The following is a 15181-nucleotide window of genomic DNA, read 5'->3' on the forward strand; positions in this document are numbered from 1 at the left end:
TACTCATTTGATCCTCCCATCCCCTCTGGAGGTGGGCAGAAGTAAACCGCAGCGCAGAGAGGTGAAGTGTCTTGCACAAGCAGGTTGGGGGAGGGGGAGAGGGGCTTGTCCCTGGTCTGTTTTAGGAGATGTTAATCCCTACAACTCTGGCACCATACTCTTGGGTGGGGATGTATTTGCGGAGGGGCTAAGATCTAATCAGGACAGAAAAAGTAAGGGATTAGCAACCCCACCCCGTTCCAGCCCAGCCCACCGCAGCCCACAGCACCGAGTTTTACCCTCCAGGCCTGGATAGTCTTCTTGCCTCTTTGAAGGAAAAGGTGAAATCTTCATTTCAACAAGGACCCAGAGAGGTTAAGTGACTTGCACCGGGTCACACAGCAAAATGGCTATGATGCAGAGGCCTTTCACTCACAACCAGACCTCTCTTTCTGGGGAGAACCCTCTCCCTGAGTCCTGAAATTTTGGAAACCTGTCCTGGGGTGCCTTCACCCTCTGGGCCAGGAGATTCTGATTATGAAGAAACGGCCTACCCTCCACCCCTGCCCCCGCCCAGCCCGGGAATCCTACACCGGGGGTAATTGAGATCAGATGCGGCTGTGACCCACGGAATGCTCCCCAGGAACCTGGAAGCATTTATTGTCTGGAAGAGAGTCCAGGACCCACTCTAGGCCACCCTCCCTCCCTCACTGCCTCCTCCCCAGGCGGCTGAAGGTGGATAGAGGCCCCGAGGAACCTCTGGTGCTGCCTGGGGGTTAGTGCAGCCGGCCTTGATGAATACGACTGCTGAAAGCGCCTTCCTGGCTTCCTCCTTCCTGGGGATACGGTTACAGGGGGCCAGACTTCCTGCCCAGCCGGCCCAACTTGCAAGTGTGGATCTGCAGGCTCTCCAGGCCAGCAACTCCACAACTCCACCCCCTCACCCCAAGCAGGGGCACCGACAGGCCCCATCTCATTCAGAGCTCAGCTCAAATGTCACCTCCTCAAGGAGGCCCTCCCTGACCACCCTATATGAACTAGCCCACTTACTGGAAGTCTCCCCCTGTCACTCCGTTGAATTTTCTTAATATCACTTATCTCTAGCTGGTGGGGTCATATGTTTTCTTATAATAATGTTTATTTCCTCCCCCGCCTCCCCCCCACCAGAATGTGAGCCCTGTGAAGGCAGGGACTTTCTCTGGTTCACTGTGGCATCCTGGGGCCGAGAACTCTGCCTGGGACATAGCAGGTGCTCAGTAAATAAAAGCAATGAATTGAACCCCTGCCATTGGCCTCTGAGCTTGGAACTTGACCTTGAATCTCTGCTCTGAGCTGGTTTGTCTGTGTCTTAATCTCACTTCTCTGATACAAAACTCCAGCTTCTGATGCTCACTCTCCTGCCTGCATTGACTGCCTCTACCTCCCATCTGGGAGCTCCCAGCTGACCTCTGACCTCACATCTCTGATCCCTCTTCTTTGCTCTCCCCTCCCCAGCCTCTGCTGTGTGACATGGGGCAAGTCTCTTGCCTTTCCTGAGCCAGCAGGATTCTTCTTCAAACGAAAGCTTACATAGGAGCCCAGAATGTGAGACATAAAAGGGTGAAAGGCAGGAAGGGGACCTGATCCCTGTGTTCCTGGCTTTTGTCATGTGCCCTCCTGTTGTCCCCAACACAACTTTGCAGTTCCCTACAGCTTTGAAGAACCCTGTAGTTTGAAAACCCCAGATTCAATGATTTCTCAGTCTCTTTTAGCTTCATAATTCCACAATGCTGTTACTTAGATGTCTGTCCGGTCTTCAGCGTTCACTTAGTCATTTATTTATCCGTTCATCAAACATGAATGGGCCACAGTTGGTGCCAGGATTTGTACTCATCTCTGCTCTCCAGTGTCTTGTGTCCAACTTCTGGTCCCCTTCCCTCATTCAACAAGCAGTCTGGGAGCCCATTTCACGTGCCAGGGCTGTGACACCTTAGAGGATTTGGGCAGGGTGTCTGCTGACCAATACGATACCTTCATGTGACCTTGGAAAAGACACTCCCTTCTGGGCGCATGCAGCCTTGCTGGACCCCAGCTTGAAAACAGAAAGTGCCCTTGAGTGAAGAAAAAGGTGCCTATCTTCTTGGCAGACAAAGCCCCGCATTTGGGCACAGGCTGGCTGGATTTCAGACACCTCACATCATGCACAAACTTCACAAGTGGCTCTGTGGATGTGTGACCTGTGCTTGGTTTAATGCTCTACTGTAAGTGTTGTGAAATTTTAGAAAATTTTTGAACATAGGGCCCACTATTTCATTTTGCCCTGGGCCCTGCAAATTACATAGCCAACCTTGATCCTCCACACAGTAGGATCACACAGAATGGGGGAGGGGAGGGGAGTGAAGGAAGGCACTGGAGAGAGTGGGAGTGAAGGGCCTCGAATGCAAGGTTGGGGGGCCTGGACTATCCTCTGTGTGGCTTGGGAGGGTCCCCAACCTCTACTCCAACTAGAGTAGATCTGTATAAATCTGTTCTCTGTTTTGTACATGGGGTGGATGAGGAACGCTTAGGATTTTGTTTGTAAAAGGAAGATGTTGCCTCTACAGATATGTTTGGAAGCCATAGCTATTAGGGTTAGAAGCCAGAGGAGGAGTTAGAAGTCCCTCTGCCAGCTTCTGGATCCCTTGAAGGGCTTGCACTCTTTACAGGCAAGAAACCTGAGCCTTAGAGAGGGGCAGGTGTGGGTCACAGGCAGTATTAGAACCCAGGATTCCTGCCTCCTAGATCAGGGCTCTATTGATGCTGTACCTGCAGGAACTCGGGTTCAGAATCCCCTGGATGAAGCCCCTGGCCCATTTTGCCAGGTCTTGCCAGTGGGTCTGCATCCCCAGCAGAGAAGTTCCCTTTTTCCTCCGCTACACAGCCTTCCCGGAAAAAGGCGGCCTCTGCTACCACCTGGTGGCAACTCTGGGGTAGGGGCGGGTGTCACTTTGGCTCTGGAGCTAGCTGCAGTCCTGGTCCAGACAAGGGACCCTGTGTTATGGGGAAGGGACGGCCCTGTTCTGGGTCATTAACCCCTTCAGGACTCTAGGACCATTAGTAGTGGTATGGCCCACCCCAGATCTGTTCTTCCTCTGTTCTCCCCTGTCTCGGGGACTTAGCACACTAATTGTCTAATCCAGAAGCCTGGGAGTTACCCTCGGCTCTCCCTGCTCTATTACGCCCTAAATTCAGTCTGTCCCCAAATCCTGTCAAGTCTACCTTCTAGGTAGACCTGGAACATGTCCATTGCTCTCCATTCCCAGGCCCACGGCTCAGCTCCAGCCACCATCTTCCTCACCTGGTCTGTTGCAGTGGCCTCACGTATGTTTTCTTCTCTCACTCGGACCTGTCTGCATCCACTCTCCACGCTGCGTCCAGAGGGACCCTGCTAAAACCCACAGCTACACACGTCACTCCCTGCTTAAAGCCGGCAATGGTTCCCCGTTGACCCCAGGACAAAGTTCAGCCTCTTTACTGGGGAACCCTCTTAAGGAACTGTCTCCTGTCAGCCCCCCTCTGATGCCCCTCTGGCTCTCCCAGTTGGGCCTGGCTGCCTGCCCTCAAGTCTCACCTGCCTCTCATTTTCCAATTGTGCAACTTTGTCAGGTGACTTAACGCAGCTTCCCAATCTGTAAAACAGCCTTGATGGTGACGGTCCCTACCTCAGAGGGTTATCGTGAGGAGTCAGTGAATGAGGCTGCAGTAAGTTGGGGCCAACTACAAGGTCAGAGGTCACAGTCTGCCCACAAACTGCCTCACTTCTGACACCAACGGCAAGTTCAGGAGGTGCCCGAGCTTGGGGTTCTGAGCACCAGGGCACTCCTGGGGTTGGGGCAATTCACGTGGGGAGTGACCTGCCTGAATTTGGCCTCTTGTGCGGATGGGGTGAGCTAGGAGCCCATAACAAACTCCACCCCGAGAGCCTGCTGGGGAAGGAGCTGGGTCTAAGGACCAGGAGCCCCGGGTTCTGGCTGCTTCTCTGCTATGTGTCTTCGGGCAAACTGCTTCCCCGTCTGGGCCGCAGTCCCCTGATCTGTTCAGTGGAGGGTTGGGCCCTTTCTACAGAGAGGCAGGAAGTGGAGGCTTCGAGGAGGAGGGTGGAAGTCAGGTCAGGGCCAGTCCTGGTGGCGTCTGTCCATGTGCCTAGAAACTCATTCCTCCCCCACGCCTCCCCTTCTCAGCTTCTCTCTGCCCACCACACAGACCACAGACTTCTATTCTCCTTTCTATTTTCAGACAACCTAGAATTCTGAGGAAGACTGGCCAGTGCCTGCCCAGGAGCTCTGAGCTGCTAAGGGAGCATCTCAGAGCAGTTAGAGGTACAGCCAGTCATGGCTGAGGAGGAGAGAGCTGGGGCCTCACTTCTGGGCTGGAGCAGGGCCGTCTCCCTGGCTGGGCCTCGCTTGCTTCCTGCTGGAGCCTGGACTGACCAGGAGGCTGATGGGGGGTGCGGCCAGAGAGGAATGCAGTCCTGGCGCTGGGCCTGTAGGCTCACCCTGACGGAGACCAGGACGGTCTTGGGGGGCTGTGCCTGGCTGGGCGGGGAGCCTGTGGCCGAGGGCCCAATGGCTGGATTCTGGATTCAGTCTGGCTAAAACCCCAGTCCTGACCCTCACAGGCTGTGGCTCTCTTGCAGGAGGCCAAAGCCTGGCTTCCTCCTCTCCCCTGGGCCCATGAAGCCTTCCCCGTTGTGCTCTCAGAATTGTGCTTTTGTGCCATGTTGGGTCCCAACCTCAAGAGGTGGGAAAGGTCGGGGTCAGTGGTGAATGACCCTCACTAGAGGGGCAACCCGGTTGCCTCTTGTCTCCTTTCTACCCCCCCCCCCAGGGAATACACTTTACTAAGAGAGAGACAGACAGACTGACAGACAGGGAGACACTGCTCTGAGATGCTGTGGGAAGGCACATAATTCTCTTGGTCTTGGAGATGGCTTCTGGGGTAGGTGCTATTGTCCTCCCACCCACCTCCCAGCCAGTCTGGTCCCCCACCTTTCTCCTCTAGGTTCAGAGTCTGGGGTCTCCAGCTCAGGAGGGCCTCACTCTCACTCCGCTAACTCTGAATGATCTTGAGCAAGCCCCCTGCAGCCTCCGGGGTTCAGTTTCCCCATCCATAAAATGGGAAGATTGGCCTAAATTCCCTTCCAACTCTAGGGTGTGTGGTTCTTGATTTCTTTCCTTCTGAGGGAGGAAGTTTTGGCTCATGCATGGGAAGCTTCAGGCCTGACTCAGCAGCCTGAGTGGTTCCCAGGCAGCCTGGGGTGACTATGGTTCGGGAAGAGGCAGAGGGGATGGAGGGAGAAACAACTCCCCAGCTACAGCTTAGTACATGAAGCAGATTGTACCAGAAATACAAACAGAGACAGGAGAGTCAGCAAGAGGAAGGCTAGCAACACAAGATGGTAAAAGAGGAAGAGAGCGTCCAAGATAGAGATGATGAGACAGGGCCACCCACACAGAGAGATAATGACAGAGAGAGACAGAGATACAGAGACGAAGACTGAGCGATAAGGCAGGAAAAGGAAGGCAGGGCCATAAAGGAGTGGAAAGAGAGCTCGGTGGATGGGGCAGAAAGCCAGTGACAGAGCCTCTGCTCCCTGGGGGTCAAGCCAGATCCTACTTTTGCCTGCAAGGTGCCCAGGTCTGGTGGTCCCTCTTCTGCCCATCAAATTTCTTCTGGGGCCGGGACCCTCCCTGCTGCCCAATCTAAATGTCCTCACCTCCCTGGGGGCAGGGTGTGCAGGGCTGAGAGCCCACACAGGCTTGAGGTCTCTGAGGCTTCATGGCCTCGGGGTTTCATGAAAGGGGAGGGGTAAGTGGTGGGGAGTCAGAAATGAAGGTTATTATCTGTAGGGGGATGTGGTTAGCACAGGGAGAAAAGCAAGGAGGCAGATAGTCCAAAGGAAACTTTTCCCATCTTCTTTAGATCAGGTGTTAATTCAGTGTCTCACTATTTAGGGAAGGGTAGGGAATCCGCCAATAGGGGAGGATTGGGAAGCAAGTATTTAGTGTCAGACAGAAAGAGGAGATGCAAAAGGACAAGAATCGAGCTGGGTAGGGAAGGGTTTAGTTGAGTTGAGGTGTGTTGAGTTGGGTTTAGTGTGTTGAGTTTGGTTTGGGTGGAGTAGAGTTGTGTTATGTCACGCTGGGGTGGGTTGGGTTGAATAAAATTTAGTTCGGTTGGATTGAATAGAGCTGGATTTGGGTTTGGCTGAGTGGACCTGAGCTGAGCTGATGTTCCTTGAATTGAATTTAGTAGAGTTAAACTGAGTTGGGTTGTGTTGAGATGGCTTGGTTTGGGCTGAGTGGAGTGGAGCGGAGTTTGGTTGAATTGGGTTGGGTTGGATTTGGGTGGATTGGGTGGAAATAAGTTGAGCTGTGTTGAGTTGAATTTAGGAGAATTGAGGTGGGTCGAGCTGAATTAGGTTGGGTTGGTCTGGATAAGAAAGTTAAAGGTTCCAAGTGGACAGGAGTAAGGAGGATTCCAGATCCAGCATAATGTAAGTTTTGCTGCCAGGGAAGAAAGGTGAAGTGAGATACCAACAAGGAGAGGCCTGGTGAAGGGAAGTAGCTGAGATGTGGTCCATCCCAGTGTTTCTCCAGCTTTCTACCGCTCTACACTTCCACTGCTATGGAGGCTCCTAAAGTTGTGGCTTGAATCTTGGCATGGAAAGAATGGAATCTCATTGCATATATGTATGTGCCCAAGTGTGTGTGTATATCCCCGGCAGTACCCCATTCTCTGTCTTCTGTTCCTCTGAGGCTCATCCCATTATCTGAGACCTCCTTGAGAGCAGAAGTCTCCAGCAGCCCATCTGGAGGTTGGCCGAGATGCCATTTCATGAGTGTCTGTAGGATGGATGGAGTGAATTTGAAAGGAATCACAGGGCAGTGAGGTCACTCCTGTGTGCTGGGTGCTAGATACCCTGGAAGACACCCAGTTCCTGTCCTGAGGGTTTAGATTTGGGGCTTCTGGGGTGTCCTCAGAGCCAGTGTTCCTCTCCTCAGAGAATAGAATAGGAGGCTGTGGGCAGGCAGTTGGCCAGTCCTCACTCACCACCCAGTTCTTTCTTGTGGTCCTGCAGTCCTGGCCGCATGGCTGGGCCTCCTCGCTCCCCAACCCCTTGGTGTGTCACATACACACACACACACACACACACACCCCACACACACAGAGCACGGGCAGCCCCATGAGAGAGCCCCAGGTTGGATAGACGAGAAAGTGGTTCTTCACAGCTTTGGGGGCAGGTCGGCCCCTGCCTGTCCAGGCCCTCTGAGAGCCTTCACGCGTTCATTCATGGCTTAAAAGTGTGTATTTGTAGGGGGTGGAAAATACAGAGAAGCCAGAGTTTGAAATTCTGGAGCCACAGCTGAACAACTGGAAGACCCTAGCCAAGTTGCCTCACCTCTTAAGTGAGTTTCCTCATCTGTAAAATGTGCATAACCTTCCTTTATAGAGTAAGGGAGACAGTCAAATGAGATAACAAATATGAAAGTATTTGTAGACTGTATACTCCTGATTGGGTCTGTGTGTGTGTATAAGAGATAGTCATTCATTCATTCATTCATTAGCTCATTTATTTAAGAAACAGTGATACAGAGCTCATTAAGCCTCAGGCAATGTCCTAAGCATTTTATAAGAATTAACTTGTTGAATCCTTATAACAACCCTATGAAGATGGTGCTGGTGTTCTCCCCATCTTACAGATGTGGAAACTGAGGCACAGAAGGGTTAAGTGACTTGCTTGACACCATACAGCTAGTAGGTGGTAGAGCTGGGATTCGCACCTAGTCCTCTTTGACTACAGAATGTTTCATTTGTTCATTCATCAAACACTTATTAAGTGCTTTCTCTGTGCCGGGCCCTGAGTCCACAGAAGAGCACCAGGCTCGGTCAGCGTGGTGTTCTGGCTCTCATCCAGAGGCAGATGTAGCCTCCTAGAGGGAGCGCAGGAGGTTAGAAATGCATGGAGCAATTTTTGGTTGATGCCGTGACTGAGCTTACCATTAGCCGGCTAAACTTCCTGCCCTGTGTGGGGAAATCTTACACAAAATGTCAATAGTGCCCTGTTGAGAAACACTCAAGAAAACAGTACTGGCTTTGGAGTCATTCCAGACCTGGACTGAGTCCCAGCCCTGACATTCCAAGACTTTGTGACTTGGACAAGTCGCTTCACCTCTGCGAGCCTCAACTCTGAAAAACGTGGTCTGCGAAGTGCCCAGAGGTATCTGGCAAGCCTTGGTTGTTCAACAAACATGAACATCCTTTCCTGCTCAAGCAAACACCAGGAAGTAGGGGCAGAAGCAGCTTTGGACTCCAGCATCCCTCCAAACCCTTCTCCCTCCCTCTCTGGGCAGCTCTGAAGCCTGCCAGGCTCCAGAAAGGCAGGGGACCTCTCACCCCCATAGCCCTTCCCTCTTCTCTCCATCCAGGCTCACGGCCAAAGGCAAGAGAGCCTCCCTTCCTACCAGCCCTGAGGTTTCAGGCAAAAGTCATTTACCTCTCTGAGCCTTGGCTTCCTCGTTTGTCACATGGGGAAGCGGAATGCTGGTGGACGTCAGTTGCCTCTGCCTGGCCTGCATCCCTTCCCTCTTCTTTTGTATCCAGTTTGCTTTTGGGGGAACATCCGTCTCTCATTCTCAGTTCATGTGGGTGCATGGTCTAGGACTGGCCAGTTAGAATCAGGATATTCCGTCCTCCTGCTCACAGCATTTGGTTCAGGGATGGGCATGTGAGCTAAGCCGAAGCGATCAGAAGTGTCCAGGAAAGAGATCCTCTTTTCACATGAGATCGGAGTGTTAGGACCGTGTAAGTTTGGAGCTGCCCGAGTGCCTGGGGAGCACCTGCCTGAGAGTGAAGCCAATAAGAAGGAAAAAAAAGATCAAAGAGAGAGAGACAGAGAGTCACACAGACAGAGACAGACCGAGACAGAGAGGGGGGGAGCCAGACACCTGGATGCAGCCATACCTGTCCCCAGTTTTTCAGTGTGGGAGCCAACTCTTCTCCTTCTTTTGCCAAAAGCAGTTGGAATTGATTTTGTTGTCAGGTTGTCATAGAGACAACCCTGGCTTATTCAGGGGCTAAAACACCTACGTCAGGAGGTTTCTGTGTGGATCAAAAGAGAAGATGATGTAAGTGAAAATGTTTTTCTAAGCTGTGTATGGCTGAATGATGCTAAGTTATTCCTGAGGTGCTAAAGCAGGAGCACACATTCCATGTGAGTGATGAGTCAGTCCAGTTCTATCTGAAAGGCTCCAGAAAATGGACTTCTAAGGCTCTTGCCTGCGAACTGAAGAGTTGGTTGGAAGTGGGAATTCTTGCCCCCTGCGTTTTCAGTTCATTGGGTGCAGAGCTTCAGAGGATGAGATGTCCTTGCGTTGGGGCACCACTGTTTCATGGGTGACTTGTTCCAAGGTTGGTCATGAGAGGCCATAGGACACAGAGGAAAGAGCCTGGCCGGTTTGGGCAAGCCCCTGCCTTGCTCTGACCCTCCGAGTCTGACACTGAGTGGTGCTGGGTTGGACCTTGTCTCAGGGAGTGCCTGTCTCTGACGTGCTGTGGTTCTGCAATTCTCAGACCCTCTTCTGGGCCAAGCAAGGCCTGCTCACCTCTGGAGTCAGCAGCACATACTTGTTCTTGGGTTCTCTGGAGAAGCCACACGTCAGAAACCACAGCCCACGCCAGAAAGGGACTCTTCTGAGTCTGGCAGACACAGCTGGCCCCATCTCCATTCCCAACTCCCTATCCCTCCCTGCTTAGTCTCCAAAACTCAATTTCCCAATCTCCTTTGCGGGCAAGCGAGGTCACACGACACAGTTCTGGTGAAAGAGATGCGGTTGGAACTCAGCTGGGGCTGCCTCTGCCCTTTCTATCCTTTCCTGCCTGGAACACAGGCTGGCGGACACAATGCATTCTGAGAGTGAACAGAAAGATGGAAAGAGCCTGGCCTCCTGACGGCATTCTCCAGCAGCCAAAGGGCCTGGGCGGTTTACCTCTGGCCTGTCATTCCAGGACAAGAATCCTCTTCCTTTTTTTTTTTTTTGTTTAAGCTGCCATATTTGGGACTTTGCTATGGGTAGGCAAATGCATTCCTAGTACGCTAAACTAGCACCTGCCTGCAACCATTCTCTCTTAACTTCTTTTTGGTGTCCAGAACAAGTTTTTTTCACATCTAGGACCACACTGACTGAATCAAATTAATTATTAATTAATATTAATTATTTAATACTACTACTAATAATAATTCCACCAGTAAGCATCATTTACCAAGTATCTCCCGAGTGCCAGAGATTGAGTTGAGTGGTTTTATCTTCACAGTGGTCCCAGGGAATAGATATTATTATGGTCCTCATTTCCAGATGAGGAAACTGAGCCTCAGAGATGACTATGACTGGCCGCAATATTGAATATGGAAGGTGGGCTCCAAATCCAGTGCCTCCTGACTCCGAGACCCCTGTTCCCCTCCTTCAGCACATCTAATTCAACAGGCTTATTTAGTAAGTTGGGAAACTGAGGCCCAGGAGGGAGAGGAGTGACTTGCCAAGGACCACACCTTCGGAGCCTCCATTCCAGGGCTCTTTCTATGACGTCCTGCTGCTCAGGGAAAGATGAGACTTGAAGGCCAGGCTAAGGGCTGGGGACCGATGGTTCTCAGCAGAGTTAGGAGAGTATGCCACTACCAAAGGAGGACCATGGAAACAGCTCCCCTTCAACTGTGGTGGAGGAGGAGGGGGACGCAGGGACTGATATTTTCTCACCCCAGCAACCCCCGGAGCATTTATTGTCCCTTCACAAGACAGTGGTTCTTCCCCAGCTCCTCCAGCTCTTCAGTCACAGGCGTCTGGGCCCCCAGATCCCAGGAGCTGATGTCTGATCCTCAAAGATTACTCAGATGGCTTGGGATCCAAGAGAGTCAGGGATGGAGTGCAGCAGGGAGTTACGCTGTAGACTTGACATCAAACAGACCAGAGCTCTGATTCCAGCTCTGCCATCTACTAGCCCGTGGCCTTTAGCGGTCAGTTTTCCTGTTTACAAAAACGGGGACAAGAAGAGAATCTATCTCATGGAGCTGTTATAAGTTATAAAGGAGACGTTGCACCAAAACCCCTTAGCATGTGCTCTTCACCGCACAGTCTAGGGAAATCTTTGTGTCTCAGTTTCCTCTTTTGCGTAATGGGGATAATGCTTAATACTTTCCTTTTGGAGCTGTTGTGAGGATTTCAATGTGAGGAACGTGAAAACATTTTGTGATTCTAGGTGCTTAGCTTCTCAGCTGAATTATGCTGCTTAAATTGGACCCCCTAGCCTCCCCCATCTCTGTCCCATCCAACCCCCCACACCGCCACCCCCAACAGTGCATTTCTGTTTCCTCCTTTTTAAAAAAAAAAATTATTTATTTTGGCTGCATTGGGTCTTCGTTGCTGCGCGCGGGCTTTCTCTAGTTGCGGCGAGTGGGGGCTACTCTTCGTTGGGGTGCGCAGGCTTCTCACTGCGGTGGCTTCTCTTGTGGCTGAACACCGGCTCTAGGTGTGCGGGCTCAGTAGTTGTGGTGCATGGGCTTAGTTGCTCCGCGGCATGTGGGATCTTCCGGGACCAGGGCTGAAACCTGTGTCCCCTGCATTAGCAGGCAGATTCTTAACCACTGCGCCACCAGGGAAGTCCCATTTCTTCTTAACTAACTCCAAACACTGGCTAGCTCTGCTGGGGCTTAGGTTATGTGGTACCTGGTATTTCAGAATAAAGGGACTGGGCCTTGAAACCTATCCCTTACTAGTTGTGCAACCTTGGATAAGTCATGTCAGCTCTCTGGGCCTCAGTTTCTTTCTCTGTAAAATGGAGGTGATAATACTGTGTACGGCTGTTGAGGAAATTACATGTGATAGTGCATGTGAAATACACAGCACGCTGCCTGGCCCGCAGTAGGTACTCGAAATATTAACCATCATTATTATTACCACCAATGCCCAACCTCAGCCTGGCACTGAGGAGGTAAAGAGGAGGACGTGAACTTTGCATGAAACCCTCCTGCTCAGATAGGGAATGTTAGGGAGAGCAGATAAAGAATTAACATTGAGTTCCTACTGGAGGTTGGTCATGCCTATAATCTTGCTCAGAATCATGCACGTAATCTTATTTTGTCCTCACAGTAACTCTTACGAGAATGGAATTATGAACTCCATTTTACAGATGGGGAAACTGAGGCCCAAGAAGGGCAGTTGGCTACCTAAGGTCACACTGAAAACTGGTCAGAAATGGGGAGGGGAATTTGAAGAGATGTTGGGCTGATTCCAGAGCTTTCCTGTCTGGCTGTGAAGCTGTCTCCAGAGGTGGGGCTGGGTGGGGCTGGGCCCCTGAGTGATTCAGGTAAGAGTCATCTCCAGATTTCCAAATAGCGGGTGGGACACAGCAGGGGTGAGAGTGTTCCAGGAGCTTTAAAATCCAACTCCCGTGTAGAGTTGCCAGGAGAGCATGTGATTGGGGTGGAGCCCAGGGTGGGGGGGTGTGCAGAGGGAAACCCCACCCCATGTCAGGGGGATTGGGTGGGGGGAGCAGGGTGTAGGGAAGGGGGTCCTGGCCACCTTAGCTGGGAGGGGCTCAGGGCCTGGGGTGGAGCTGGGCCTGTGAGGGTGTTGAGGATGCTGGCCAAGGGCCCAGCTGGGAAGGTCAGGGAAACTGAGGCAGAGTACTGACACTTTTTGTAGTTGTCACAGCAGATGGATGGGGGTGGCAGTCACCTTGATGAGGCTGGCCCTGGACCCTTACTCACTCATAGAAGGTCTATATTTTTTCACAAATTCAATCACTCATACAGGCACTCATTCACTTCTTTATTCAATGAACCAACATTTGCTGGGTGCCTTCTATATGCCAGATCTTGCACTCTGCCCTGGGAATATGTGAGTGACCAAGATGCTTGCAGCCTAATGAAGGGAGAGAGAGGGACCACACAATCCAGCATGCTGCCTGCTGTGACCAGGGGTGACATAGGAGTTTCCTCAGAGGACAGAAAGAGGAAGAGGTGTGTCAGAGGATGCTTCCCTGGGGACAGAGAGCCGGGCCTTGAGCAATGAATGGACGTTCACCATTCTGAGGGTTAGGAAAACTCCCTGGATATGGAAGCTATAGGCTTTGGAGTAAAGGGACAGGGAAAGTGACCTTATGCTATGGCCTTTCCCAGGGCTGGGGCAAGGGCTGGCCTGGACCCCTCTCTGTGTATCTAGCTGCATGCAGACCCTGCCACTGAGAGAGACCAAACACAGTGAGTCCAAATTTTTTTTTTTTTTTTTTTTTTTTTTGCGGTACGCGGGCCTCTCACTGTTGTGGCCTCTCCCGTTGCGGAGCACAGGCTCCGGACGCGCAGGCTCAGCGGCCATGGCTCACGGGCCCAGCCGCTCCATAACATGTGGGATCTTCCTGGACCAGGGCACGAACCCGTGTCCCCTGCCTCGGCAGGCGAACTCTCAACCACTGCGCCACCAGGGAAGCCCGTGAGTCCAAATTCAAATGCTGCCTACCCCAGCCTGCGCCCCATCCCTCGTTCCCTCCCTGCGTATTATTGCCAGCATCAAGCCAGGAACCTAGGTGCCCTCCTGAACACCTCTTTTTCCCTGAAGCTCTAGTGCCAATCGGTCACCAGGCTCTTGCCACCATTTCTCTTGTCTTCCCCTCCCCCATGCCCCCTCTTGGTGTGGTCCTGTCCCTGGGGGGCTGCACAGGCACCCTGTCTACCATCTTGCCTCTGGCCTCTCCTTCACTGCATCCTTTGCGAGATCTCCAGCACTGGTCGCAGAGCCTGGCCACAGTGAGGGCTCAATCCCTCCATGCCTGTTCTCAGAAACCATCTGATTTGATCTTTACATTGTTCAAATGGGAAAGCAGAAGTCCAGAGAGGTGCAGACACTTGTCTGAGGTCAAACCGCGGGAGAGACTTGAACTTGGTCCTTCTGACTTGCAGGCTCTTTTTCTCAGTGCCAGGGCCACACAGGTGCTGTTCCTTTGAGTTCAGGAGAGTGGCTTGGGAGTGAGCAGTCAGCAGGAGGTACAGCCCTGGGAAATGGCTGGGCTCAGGGTCTGAAGGGAGGGAGGACCTGGGAGTGAAGATGGGGCCTCATCCAAACTCTTCTTTTTTCATCACCAGAAATCCCCCTTTAGTTTGGGTAACTGGACCCCCGAATCTCACCCTGCCCCCATCCCTCTGGCTGATAATCCATGCCTTATGTCTCCTCACCCTGCCTGGGTAGTCACCGGGGGCTCTGGGTGGTGGGTCAGACTTCCCCAGCACCCCAGGGCCCCAGGCCCTCCACTTGCTCCACTCCCGCCCGCATCTGCCCTGGCTTGCTCTGTCTCCTTGGGGCAGCTGGCTTTTGTCCCAGTGGAGCATGTGAACAGCTAGGGTGGGGCCATAGGAGGGGATCCCCAGTAGGCCTCACTTCTCCCATCTCACATGGTTCCCATTCTGTACCCAAGGATGTCTGGGAGCCCACACACGGACCTCTGAGCCCTCCTGCCTGCCCTTCCACTCTCTGGGGCCCACAGGATGGCTGGGTGTGTGGGGGAAACTGAGGGAGAAAATCTGTGGATGTGGGGACCAGGAGACCCTGTGTGACCCAGGGCGTATCCCCCTTCGAAGATCAGTTTCCCCAGCTACAAAAAAAGAGGAGCTGAGTGCTGGGATTCTATAAAGTAGGCAGATAGATGTGAGTCCAGCTGGAGCTTCCACGCTGGCCACCCTGGAACCTGAGTCAGGAGATCTTTGAAAAGAATGCCTCCTGATAACGGATCACCTACTCTGTGCTAGGCACTGCATCAGGGAGTTTGTGGGCATTACCTTATGGAATCTTACAACAGTTCTCCGGGATGGGTCTTATTAGCATCCACGTCTTATAGAAGAGAATACTGAGGACCAGAGAGGTTAAGTACCAGGTCCAAGGAGACACAGCTAGTAAGCTGTAGAGGCTGGATTTGAATTAGGTCTCCTGGACTTGGAGTCTGTGCTCTTCATTCTGGCAGTAGAGGCTCAGGCAGAGACGCATGACCTTAGAGGGCAGAGCCCAGCCCTTGGCGGAAGCCCATCCTCCCTGTTGGATCTGAGGGTAGTGGGTTTCCCACCCCAGAGACTGTGTGCAGGCCCGCCTGGACTGCTCCTTTTCCATCCTCCTTCCGCTTGGGGGTAGCGGTGGGGGTGGGG

Source organism: Monodon monoceros, unplaced genomic scaffold, assembly GCF_005190385.1.
Source record: "Monodon monoceros isolate NGI ecotype Baffin Bay Population unplaced genomic scaffold, NGI_Narwhal_1 Super_Scaffold_5, whole genome shotgun sequence".
NCBI classification, from domain to species: Eukaryota; Metazoa; Chordata; class Mammalia; order Artiodactyla; family Monodontidae; genus Monodon; species Monodon monoceros.